We start from the raw sequence: 12,648 nt of genomic DNA on the forward strand, positions 1-12,648 counted from the left end.
AACATCACAAGCCTTCTGAAGGCAAGATTTCTATACAGGATATCCCAAAATTCTCGTAAAGGGGATGGAGGGAAAGAATAATCTTTTACTGTTATAGATTACTATTCTAAAATCATGTTGCAAGTATTTCAGATGAAGAGATCAAAGGACTAATAATCAAATTTACTAGGGGTGGCTAGGTGGCGTAGTGGATAAAGCACCAGCCCTGGAGTCAGGAGTACTTGGGTTCAAATCTGGTCTCAGACACTTAATAATTACCTAGCTGTGTGGCCTTGGGCAAGCCACTTTAACCCCGTTTGCCTTACAAAAAACCCTAAAAAAAAAAAAAAAATATATATATATATAAATAATCAAATTTACTTAGTGGCTGAGCATGGAACGTTAGGAACTATAAAAAAATTATTATCTATTAGTTTTAGTCTTCAGGTAAATGCTTATACTGAAATATTAATGATTCATGACTTTTTCATCACACCAATGGCATTAATTAATGGCCTCTCTTGAGTTTCACTAAAAGATCATCAGAATATCTAGGGAGTGTTATAGAATTGCATGTTGCCCACTAGGGATTAAAGTTCATAACTTGTAAATCAGAAGACAGCAACAAGTAGCTGAGTTTTATGAGGAAGGCATGATTTTAAAAAAATTTACAATCTAGAAAAGATAACAAATAACAATAAAACCCATCCAAAATATTAGAAGCTAATTAAAATAACTTTTCTAGTGTTTTGGCTAGAACTTATTTTGGTTAGCAAGTTATTTTATAAAGTATATAAAAATAACAGCTGGATGACTAAGAAACCACAAATAGCTACTTGAAATTGTCATCAGTTAATAGCTAATATATATATATATATATATATATACATATTTCTTGTATATCATTGGTAGTTCTTAGATCAATCACATTTTCCCTTCTTGACTTAAAGTGCAACATTATATTACTAATTCTTTAAAAATTTTTAACAGTACAGATCAATTTTGTTCAAGGATTAAAACACTAACAATGAAGTTTCCTTAGAACTTCCATTCTTACTCCACTGCTAACCTCTTGATTTCCTATGTTTTTGAGGTCTCTTTCCTCTCTTACCCTCTTACATTTAGTTTAATTGCCTTCGTTTAAACTATAAAACATCTGTACTTTAATAGCCTTTTTGTAGCTTGCATTTTTCCTTGTGACTTTATGTTCTTTTGGTAAAGATTAGGTAAAAGTGAATGTTCTTTCCCCTCAGTTGTTGCTAACAAAACTAGTCATGATTCTAAATAGTGTTCTCCCTCTTATTTCTGTCAGATCCATGTCATTACCCTCTCTCTACTTACCCATGCATCTTGAATAACTATCCCTCTGTTTTTTGACCCAGTCATAATTTATTCTTAGTATTTAGTAATCTTTACAAAGAAATCTCTACAACTGTAGTTGTAAGCATGTCTGTATATATATGTTCTGTTAGATCATAGTCATTCTAAGAATTGGCACTGATATAATTCCTCATAATGTCCACATAATATTAACCTTTTTTAATACTTGCACAATTTGTGACTATGACTAGTCCTATTCATGACTTAAATTCATGGTATCTTCACTTGAGGTTTATGCTTTTTAAATTTTAAAGTGTTGGCTGACTGTGTCCAACCATTAGGTCATCCTTTGTATCTTAAGGATAACCATAATGCCAAGTAAAAGAAAATTATCAGCATAGAAGCTCGAAATTCTTACCAGTTAATACTTATGGTCATGGGTTAACTACTATAAAACTATGAGTTTATTCTACTCATTTGACGAATTAGTGTGATAATGTATCTGTAGTTTACAAATTTATGACCATTTACTATTAAGGATACATAGTGCTCAGCACTACTAGTATCTTATCTAAAAAGGCAATCAGGAATATTATTTTCACTTCCACTTCTTGAGACTTTCCTTAATTGGTTTTAGGTGTAAGCATTATTTAGTCTGGCGCTTTTTACTTAGTACTAATGCATTTGTCATCTTCTAACCTTGATAAATATTCATTTAGCTCATGGGAACATCATTGTAGAGTTTATATGTTTAGGAACTAATTTACATTAAGTTTTGTTCTTTGTCATAATTACAGCAACTCTTTTTTCATATTTTCTTAAGATTGATTAATACTTATTGCTAGTGATACCATTCTTTTGTAGCATAGAAATGCCTGTTCACAGTACCAAAATTCACCTTTTGGGAAGTAAAGACCATGGAAACTCCGAGGTCCTATTTATTTGTAATGAAATAAAAAATAAAGCTTGTATAAAAGAAAAAACCTGCATGAAGATTTTTGGGAAATCTTATATGTAAATAAATCACTGTCAATTCATGCATTTTTTTTCCAGAAGGAAGAAAAAGCTAGCAAAAAAAAAATCACTTGAATCTGCCAAAAAAATTTTTATTAACTGGTATCCTGGTTCTGCCAGATGTGAGGTGGTTAGGAGTCTTCTATTGCACTAGTATAAAATTTGTGATATGTGATGCTATCAGGACCAGAACTGGTAGAGAAAGGAGAATCTGGTCCTTTCAGGGAGGCAGGAGGATCTCTGATAGAGCAGACAGAATAGGTGGCCTGAAGTCAAAACAAAGGCTAACAAAAATCAGTGACAGGCAAGTCAAAGGAAAGATTGTGCTCAAAGAGAGTTTGTTAGTTGTGTTGAGCAGGTCTAGTCTGTGGTCTCTTAAACGCTCCTGATTTTTCTGGATGAGCCATAGCTGAACTAGGCATGGCAGTCACTTACCTCTGCTCACCCCAGTATGGAGGCAACTATGTTCAGATATATAAGATATCCCTACTGAGGGATCATAAACTAGGCAACTCATCTCTGATGTAAGAGGACCATTATACTAGGTTCTTGTTATTCATATTATAAAGTCTCTGCAGTCATACATGCAGAAGGTGATTAATGAATATTTGTTTAATTTTATTTTAAATTTTTTTTATTTCTTTTTTGCTTTTTTGCAAGACAATGGGGTTAAGTGACTTACCCAAGTTCACACAACTAGATAATTATTAAGTGTCTGAAGTCGGATTTGAACTCAGGTCCTCCTGACTCCAGGGCCAGTGCTCTACTGCGCCACCTAGCTGCCCCTTGTTTTTAATTTAGCAATAACAAATTCAAATTTCCTTAACTGGAGCAACAGTTTTATTATTATTTTTTTGCCTCAGTTCATGTCATCTTTACCTGCTTCTCTATATTAATCATATTTATAATTTATTTTTAAAAATATTCTATTCTGGGGTGGCTAGGTGGCAGGCACAGTGGATAAAGCACCAGCCCTGGAGTCAGGAGTACCTGGGTTCAAATCCGATCTCAGACACTTAATAATTATCTAGCTGTGTGGCCTTGGGCAAACCACTTAAACCCATTTGCCTTGCATAAACCTAAAAAAAAATTCCATTCCAAGTACCACAATAGCCATTCCCTAAACAATTTACTTTGTTTCCAATTCCTTGCCATCAGGGGAAAAAGGTGCTGTCATAAATAATCAGGTAAGTGTGGGGATTTTCTTTTTGCCATTGGCCTCTTAGTGGAACCTGTCTAGGAGTGAAATCTCTTGGTTGGGTATCTTAATCACTTTTTTTTGTATTTCAGATTGCTTTCCAGAACTGTTCATGTCTCTTCTAACAATGTGTTGGTATAACTGGTCTTTCCACAGCCCCATCATGATTAGTTTTATCTTTTATCATCTGTGCCAATTTGCTGAATATAAGCCGAAACCTCAAGATTATTCTTTTATACAAATACAGTAATTGGGAACATTCTTTCAAATGATTGACAATAATTTGCATTTCATTTTAGAAATGTTCAAATCCTTCCTCTTATCCCTTGGGGAGTTCTTTTTTAGTCATATATTTCTGTAATTTTTTAAGATGTATCTGTCAGAGTACTTTTTAATATAGTAATATCCTTGTAATATCTGAGGTATCTTAGCTTTTGATGTATGATCCTATAACCTCAAGGTTGCAGATGCACTGGCACCAGTCTTTTCAACCAAATTGCCAATGAATTTTTTTCAGGCAGAGTGGAAATTTGAATCCTGGTGTGATTTCCTCAGATGCCCTTCAAGGGCTCATTTCTTTGGGGAGGGAACTATATAGTTTCTTGAACTACCTTCTGAGTAGTACAGGGACAATTTCTGGATCACCATCGGCTCAGGGAGAAGTGAAAATTTGAAGTCATAATCCAGGATAGGGGTGGTTTCTAGGAATCCTTCCCTAGATATTAGAATTCTCACAGAAAGGTAAGCTAGCTTTTCCCTAGCTTCTCAAATCCTTCTGCCCAGGGAGACAGGGCAGCCCATGGACCACTAGAGCCCTCAAAAGTTGTCTCTCAGACTTCCTTCTGGGATGAAAGAGGAAATATTTAAGAGCCCAGCACAACCAAAGGTTAAGGGATGGTTAGTATGCTTCCTGTAAGGGAGAAGGGGTAATGTACCTCTTGGCAGTCCCTGAAGGAGTGGTGGGATGGAACATAACCTCTGAGGGCCAAGCCACTGACTTTGCTCCAGGTGCCGCAATTCTGTTTGGATCTGCCTTTCAGATACCCTATGACTCAAGTTGGTAGACAACAAGCATTTAATTTTATGCTGAAAATGGTAAGCCTAATGGCATTCCTCATCATTCCCTATGTGTCTCCTGTACTTTTCTACCTCCCCTAGAAGGCTGTCACCACTCCATCTCCATAATTTGCTATTCATTTTTCAAGTCCCTGTTAAAATTCACCTTCTACCTTTCATGCATTCATAGTCATAGAATCACAGAAGCCTGCAGAAAGAATCTCCATTGACTTTCTTTGACTCTTTCCCCATTCCAGCCTATTCTATAGGCACTTCTCCCATTCTACCACATTATAGTTATCTGTATGCCTGCCATATCCCCTACTAGACTGTTTCTTCATCTTGATGGCTTCCAACACTACCTTTCTCTCAATAGAAATTCCATCAGTGTTGTATTGTGTCCTAGTAAGCACTCAAATACTTGTTAAAATTAACTGAATATGTTTAGAAAATTATCATGATAATTGTAGCAATTGGAATGCAAAACATGATTTTAAAAAAGTAGTTCTGGTGCTGTGTACATGCTGTTTAGGTGGAATAAATTTCTCAATTAAAATAAATGTGGCTGGAAGCAGAGTATACCACACCTCTCACATCCTCCTTGAAGTAGCTTCCCTAATCTCAAAAGGAGCTCATAGTTCCCTAAAGGATTGCTTCTAAGAATATTATTTTGTTGAATTATTCTGATACAGTTCTTTTGGGAATTGTTCCTGGGGGTTTTCCTTTATTCCCAAGATTTTACAAACAGAAACTCTTTCTCTTGTCTTGGTTTTCCTCCCAGGTGAAGATTGTATAATTGGATCATGATTATTTAACAGACCTCACTTAGTGTTAAGAGAATTCCTTGGTGGCATGATGAGTCCCTTTAACTCCTAAAAAATCAGTCTCTGAGTGTCCATCAATGCTGTCCCTAGACTCAGTCAGGCCCTCAGGATAGCTAACACTTTGGAACTCTGATCATCATAGGCAAAAAAAATTAAGATAAAATTTGAGTTATTGTGAATGTCCTGCATAATCTGGCAAACATTACCATATTTTGTATGGGACATTGTATGGGCTATAGAAAAATGTCAGAACTTAAGTCAGCCTATTGTCCTGGATTAAAAGTGATATTTTTGCTTTAAAATAGCCATGATCCCCAAATATACGCCTAGAAGAGGTGATATTTGCTCAGCATGTTCCACTTGTAGGTATTTTCATCAAATTGTTTAAATGTTTGTATTGTCATGAATCAATTGAATGTACAGTCTATGTTGTTGACAGTAATATATTGTCACATGGTAAATTTAATAATAACATAAGTGTGTAGTAATGTGTGTAATGAGGTATGGATTAAAAATCTTGTGCATTATTACAAGATAATACTGTTTAAAAGATATGATGGAGGCAAGCTCAGTGTTGCAGTGGATAGATCACCAGCCCTGGAGGCAGGAGGACCTGAATTGAAATCTGACCTCAGACATTTAATAATTACCTAGTTGTGTGACCTTAGACAAGTCACTTAACTCCATTGCCTTGCAAAAATTTTTTAAAAAAGAGAGTTATGGTGTAATTGCTAATGCTATGCCAGAAGTCAGTTATGGTTAAAAACTTATAGTGTGGACAACACTAACAGTAATATTCTGGTTTTCTGCCTGAAATAAGTAACAAAACATTGCTGATGAACTTAAGGATTTTCTTTTGACATTTTATAGACATTTCAGGTTTGCAATATAAAAATATATTATAATATAGGCTGAGAATATTAATCTTTGATATTAGCAAGCATATCTCCTGTGTTCTCCAATAGAATTTCTAATATGCCCCCATATTGGCTGCTTAAAAATTCTTTGTTTTTTTTTACAAAAAAACTATTTCTTTAAATTTTCTTTAATATATATATATATATATATTAAAATCCTTAATGGCTATATGATTATTATGATTGGAACTGTAATAAACTTAAAATTTTAAATTCTTACATCTAAAGAAGGGGTAGATTGAAGTTTGACATTAAAGTGCTAGCTTATCATATGATGTGGGATTCTGTCTTCTGTTAATTAGAGGATAGATAATTTGTATATAGGTTAGAATATTTTGCTTGTGTACTTTTCATATTTGTATGTATATAAATTGTTATAGTGGTGCAAAAAGATGCAATATTTAATATGAAAAATAATATGTTTGAAACAATAATTGAAATATATATTCTGCTTGATTTCATTTTCTTAAATTATAATTTTAATGTATTTTGTATGTCTAATACAAAACAATCACTTAAATTTCAAGAAAGACAAGATTCTTTTATATAAAGTTCCAAAAAAGTATGTAATATAAAGACAATATCAACAATCCAGTCTCTAGTTATTTGTTCCATCAGCACAATAAATAATGTTTTAAAATAATAATTTATACTTTAGCATAAAAACTCAAGAAGTTATCTTTAAACTGATCTTTGTCTTGAAAATTAATATTGTCAGGCCCTTTATGAAGAGCCTTTTATCATATGAACTATACTGAGAATTCCAATCTAGGATAAAGTTTTTATCCATTTTTTATTCTTTGACACGTGTTGCAAAAAAAAAAGGTAACAATTTCATTTTTTCTTGAATGTGTATTATGGGGGAAATGGTAAATGAATGCTATTAGAGGTATTCTAACTTAAGTGCTGAAAATACTAAAAATGGAGCAATCGATATTTGTGGTGTGTTGAAGGATTACTGATAGCATTTTCCTGGACTTTGCATAATAAATGAATGGAATAAAGACAGGACTCTTTAACTGTCAGAGGTCTCATATAATAAAGGCAAAAGGTGGTCAAACAGAATATCAATTTAGGTGACTCATTAAGGAGAATGAAATGCAAGACTGGCTGGAAAGACTGACTGTGGGCAAACGTTGAAGGGATTGAATGCCTGGCTCTTTCCAAAAGAGTCTTGTTGGCCATAAGGAGGCACATTGCCTGTTGGCTTCAAACCCTGAACTACCTACACTCTCTTTTGGACATCTCCTAGGGATTCATTCACAGAGTAAGTGGGTTACTGCTAAGGAAGAAAAAAAAAGTAACACTCTATGACAATCACTCCCCAAACCTCCCACTTTACAAAGGTATAGATGAAATTCATTCATTCATTCAATAAATATTTGATTGGGAGCTATATGTGCAATGTTCTGCAGGAATCAAATAGCATTAGAAGAGTCTGAGCAGGGTCATTCTAGCATTGCTGCTCTCAATGACAGCTTTTCAATCAACTGGCTTTGACTTCTCAGTATCCCTAATGAGAGCATAATTACAATCTCACATGGAACCTTTTGACTCCCTGCCTCACACTGTATCTTTCCTAAGGTTCCTGGATTGATCTCCTCTCCATTTAGGCATAAGAAAGGATAATACTCTAATGTTAGAAAGATCTATCCTTGCCCATGTTGCCATGGTCAAGAAAAGGTGTTCTCCTGTCAGATTGCTGTTAAAATAGGAAAAGGATAGACAGGCTCTTAACAAAATTCTTTTCCTTTCTTTCTTTCTTTCTTTCTTTCTTTCTTTCTTTCTTTCTTTCTTTCTTTCTTTCTTTCTTTCTTTCTTTCTTTCTTAAAACAACTCTAGGCTAATTTTCTGTGATGCCCAAGCTCTAGGAACTCAAAAGAGTCATACACACTAGAATTGAATCATAACATCTTATGGAAAATATCTCAGGATTTTGGATATTGAAAATAGATAAATAAGGGATATCCAGTCACAATATAGATATTTCTCATATATAACCTTAGAGCTAAGGACTAATCCTCCCCCAGAATGAATATGAGTTTATAAGTCAGGAGTTAACTAGCCCATAACTAGCCCATCTTTGTTTTTAAACCAATTGCTTGATGAATTAAGGATTTTTTTTTACATTTTAAAATAAAAGTTTTATTGTCTTTAAAAAGATAAAAACCATCCTAACATTGAGGTGTACAAAAACAGCGCAGAGCTTGGATTCTGACCCCTGAATTAGGTGATCCCTAAGATTCCTAACAGCTCTATAGTGTCCAGTACTATAATCCTATATATAAATATCCTATATGTACATAGTTGTTTGAATTTCTTTCATATTAGAGTAAGAGCTCATTGAAGACACCGATTATTTTTTGTTTTTCTTTCTAACCCTTAGTGTCTTATTGATTTGTTGACTTGTTCTGGGAGAGAAACAGCATGTGGACACAGTCCTAATCACAAGAGGCCTACAGTCTTGTTAGGAGACAAGACATAAGTACCAAGGAAAAAAATTAATGAAAAACAGAAGACCAAGTATTTCTAAATTGCTTGATTCAAACTCTAAGTATGGTAAGAAGTTAAAAAAAAAAAGGATTACTAGAGAAGGCTTGTTGAGACTGGACCTGAGTGCAGAAGGAGGCTGTAGATAGGCTAAGGAAAGTGGGAGGTGCCTATACCATGATTACCATTACTATCACTGCCTGATGAGAGTGAATTAAATACTGGAGGAGCATCTCCTACCTTTTCTCTTCCAGAAAAGTGCAGAACTGACTGATACTCAGTGTGCTTACATGCAGCTCATTGTTTGTTGGGTCCCTCTGTGTACATTTGCTTCAGGCCATGTCTTTCTTAGTCCCAGCAGATAGTGGAAGCCAAGATGTGGGGTTGCCATGGAGACAGGCCCTATACATAGGGCTTGGGGAATTGGGAGATGGGAATGGTCAGTACTGTCTTTGAGAGTTCTTATTAATACATCCCATGTTGACTAGCCAAACTTCCACTAGCATGGGGCAAATGCAAAACTGAATGTAAGTGTTCCCTAATTAGGTGAGGCAATAACAATGACAATACTAATAATAGCTTATTTTTATTTAGGGCTCTATGATTTATAGAATGTTTTGCATACTTTCTTTTATGAATTTAACATTCCTTACCAGTAATTTTTTCCCCACTAAACTTCTTAGGAAAGCAATCTGATTGCCACTCAATCATCTTGTGTTCCTTTTTTCCCCTCACTGGTATGTCATAGATTGCCAACTCCTACTCTAGAATTTGGAGCAGGCTTACTATTGTTCATGTTAATCACATAAAGCTCAAGAAGAATGGAAAGCCAGACATCCTATTTGAGATCAACACAGTCACAAGAAATTATCATCAATCAAATCATCTGATGTCCTTAGATTTCATTCAGCCTAAAGCAAATGAATTGTTAAGGGGAAAAAAAAATATTTTCCCCTGGTTCCTGTTTGATTTAGCACTGAGTTTCTGGCATTGAGTACTGGATTTAAAAAGAATGACTTCACTGATGCTTGCCTATGTTCTATCAAAGTTTGGCTTTTGTGGTTTTTTTAGTCAGTAATGTTATTGGTATTAGAAATTTACTTTAAAACAAAAACCTCAACCAGATCTGAAGTTTATAGACTTAGAGTTGCCTGGGGGGACTTAGAGATTAAATGACTTATCCAGACACACTCTTTTTGTGTCAGATATGGTACCTGAATGCAAATCTTCTTGACTCTTTCAATTAACCTCTATTCCTCTCTGCATTTTTGCTAGGAGCTATTATAATAGGCTTTAGTTTTGTGTAAGATATATTCTATCACTAACCCTAGCTGGGACTGGGTCAAAGGACTTTGAGCAGACCTCAGGCAATAAGATGAGAAGGAAGACTGAAGGAACTAAAATGTTTTAGTTTTGTGCCTGTTCTCTCCTGACCCCCAACTCCCAACATCTTTGCATCTATCAAAGAATTGCAGAATTTTAAACCTAGAAGGGATTTTAAAGCCCATTAAAGTCAACGCTATCATTTTCAGATGAGAAAACTGTGTTCTAAACTAATTAAATTACTAGACCAAGGTAATACAACTAAGTGGTCCTTATAGATAAAGCCTCCTGGCCCAGAGCTCTTCTCTTGATAATGGATACACCAAATGGATCTAGGGCTAAAAGAATAAAATAAAACTCTGATGTTGGAATAAAAGCCTAAACTATGGAATGGTTCCTTTTACCCTAGAGATAAAGAATTTAAAGCTTATTTAATCAAAGTAGTCCATCTAATTGTTTAAAAACAATTTACTTTCATTCATCACTGATTTATAGCCTGAAGGGACCTTAGAGACTTATCTGTTGGACTTCTCATTTTATTAATCAGGAAACTGATCACTGAGATTAAGTGATTTTCTAAAGTCATGTATAAGCTTGAGATTTGAATCCATGACCTCCATTTTGGAAGTTAGGTGATATTATGGGTAGAGTGCTGAATTTGTAGTCAGGAAGACCTGAATTCAGATTCTGCCTTAGACACTTAAAAGTAACATAACCTGGAGTGAGTCTCTTAATCTAAAAAGTGAGGATAATAATAGGATCTACTTTATAGGTCATCTTCCTTAACCTTTTTTCCCCATTGAATCCTTAGACTTTGTGCCTCCAGGTGAATTTTTTTTTATTTTTTCCAAGCTCTATAAAATAATTATTTGGTTTGTTTGATATGGAACTGAATAAGTGAATTAAGTAGTTATTTGTTCAACTTATTCATGAGCAGTGAACATTTCTTTAATTATTTAGATCTGGCCTTATTGATATGAGAAGTGTTATGTAATTATGTTCATCTTGTTCCTTTGTATGTCTTGGGTGGTAGAATGCTAAATTCTTTATACTGTCTACAATTATTCTAAATTTATTTTCTTTTTCTATTGGCTTATTTTATATGTAGCAACTTTGCCAGAGTTGTTGATTGTTTCAACTAGTTTCTTAGTTGATTTTCTAGGGTTCTCTGAGTATACCATCATATCATTTGCAAGAAGTTATACTTTTGTCTCCTTGTTGCCTGTGCTTATTCCTTCAACTTTAATTTATTGTCTTATTGCTATAGCTAGCATTTCAATTCAATACTGAATAATACTAGTGATAAGAAACATCCTTTCTTCATCTCTGATCTTATTAGCAAGAGTTTAGTTTATCCCTATTACAGATAATGCTTACTCTTTGTTTTTGATAGACTACTTCATTTTTTAAAAAGTGCCATTTATTTCAATGTTTTAAAATGCTTATACATAGGAATTGACATTATATTTTGTCAAAATATTTTTCTTCATCTATTACTTTAATCATATAATTTTTATTGTTTTTGTTATTGATAAGGTAAATTATGCTTATAGTTTTCCTAATATTGAACTAGCCATGTATTTCTGGTATAAATTCAACCTGATCATGTTGTATAATATTTAATATACTTTTGTAATGTCCTTGCTAATGTTTTATTAAAAAATTTGCATCTATATTCATTAGTTAAAATAGTCTTATAGTTTTTCAACTTTTGTTCTCAGCTTGGTATCAAAACCATATTTAGGTCATAGAAGGAATTTAGTGGGACTTCTTTTTTAACCTATTTTCTCAAACAGTTTATATAATATTGGAATTAATTGTTCTTTAAATGTTTGGTAGAATTCACTTGTAAATCCATCTGGTCTTGAGTTTTATCTATTCTTAAGGAGCTCATTTATGACTTATTCAATTTCTTTTCTAAGAGAGGATTATTTAAGTGTCCTATTTCCTCTTCTGATACTCTAAGCAATATATACATATATGTATATATTCACCCATTTCATTTAGATCATCAGTTTTATTGGCATATAATTGGGGAAAATAGTTTCTAATTATTGCTTAATTTCATCTTCATTGTTGGTACATTGACCCTTTTCATTTTTAGCACTGGTAATTTGGTTTTCTTATTTTGGGGTTTTTTTTTTTTGGTTTTCTTATTTTTAAAAGCAAATTAACCGATGATTACTATGTTATTATTTTTCATAAAACCAGCTTCTAGTTTTATTTATTAGTTCAATTTTTTTTACTTTAAATTTTACCAGTGTTTTATTAGAATTTCTATTTTGGTGTTTAATTGTGGATTTTTCATTTGTTGTTTATTCTAGTTTTTCTAGTTGCATGCTCAATTCATTTCTTTTCATTCTCTTTCTTTTACTGAGGTAAGCATTCATAGATATAAATTTTCCCCTAAGTACTACTTTGATTGCATCCCACAAATTTTGACCTGTTTCATTGTTGTCATTATCATTATTACTATTGATTGCTTCCATGATTTATTCTTTGACACTCTCATTCTTAAAGAATTATT

The 12,648-nt window shown here is 33.5% G+C and overlaps 1 protein-coding gene and 1 long non-coding RNA gene across 2 annotated transcripts in view; one reads left to right on the forward strand and one right to left on the reverse strand.

The window, feature by feature from the left end:
* LOC141518057 (uncharacterized) overlaps positions 1 to 9,143 on the reverse strand; it is a 38,912-nt gene extending 29,769 nt beyond the window's left edge. Inside the window, exon 1 of the long non-coding RNA XR_012477073.1 lies at positions 9,039 to 9,143. This is a non-coding gene — a long non-coding RNA (uncharacterized LOC141518057). The remainder of the gene's footprint in view (positions 1 to 9,038) is intronic.
* Positions 1 to 12,648, forward strand: part of FAM184B (family with sequence similarity 184 member B) — a 136,806-nt gene that overhangs the window by 30,385 nt on the left and 93,773 nt on the right. The gene's annotated exons all lie outside the window — the stretch shown is intronic.

This window comes from Macrotis lagotis, chromosome 3 (genome assembly GCF_037893015.1).
Source record: "Macrotis lagotis isolate mMagLag1 chromosome 3, bilby.v1.9.chrom.fasta, whole genome shotgun sequence".
Classification (NCBI taxonomy): domain Eukaryota; kingdom Metazoa; phylum Chordata; class Mammalia; order Peramelemorphia; family Peramelidae; genus Macrotis; species Macrotis lagotis.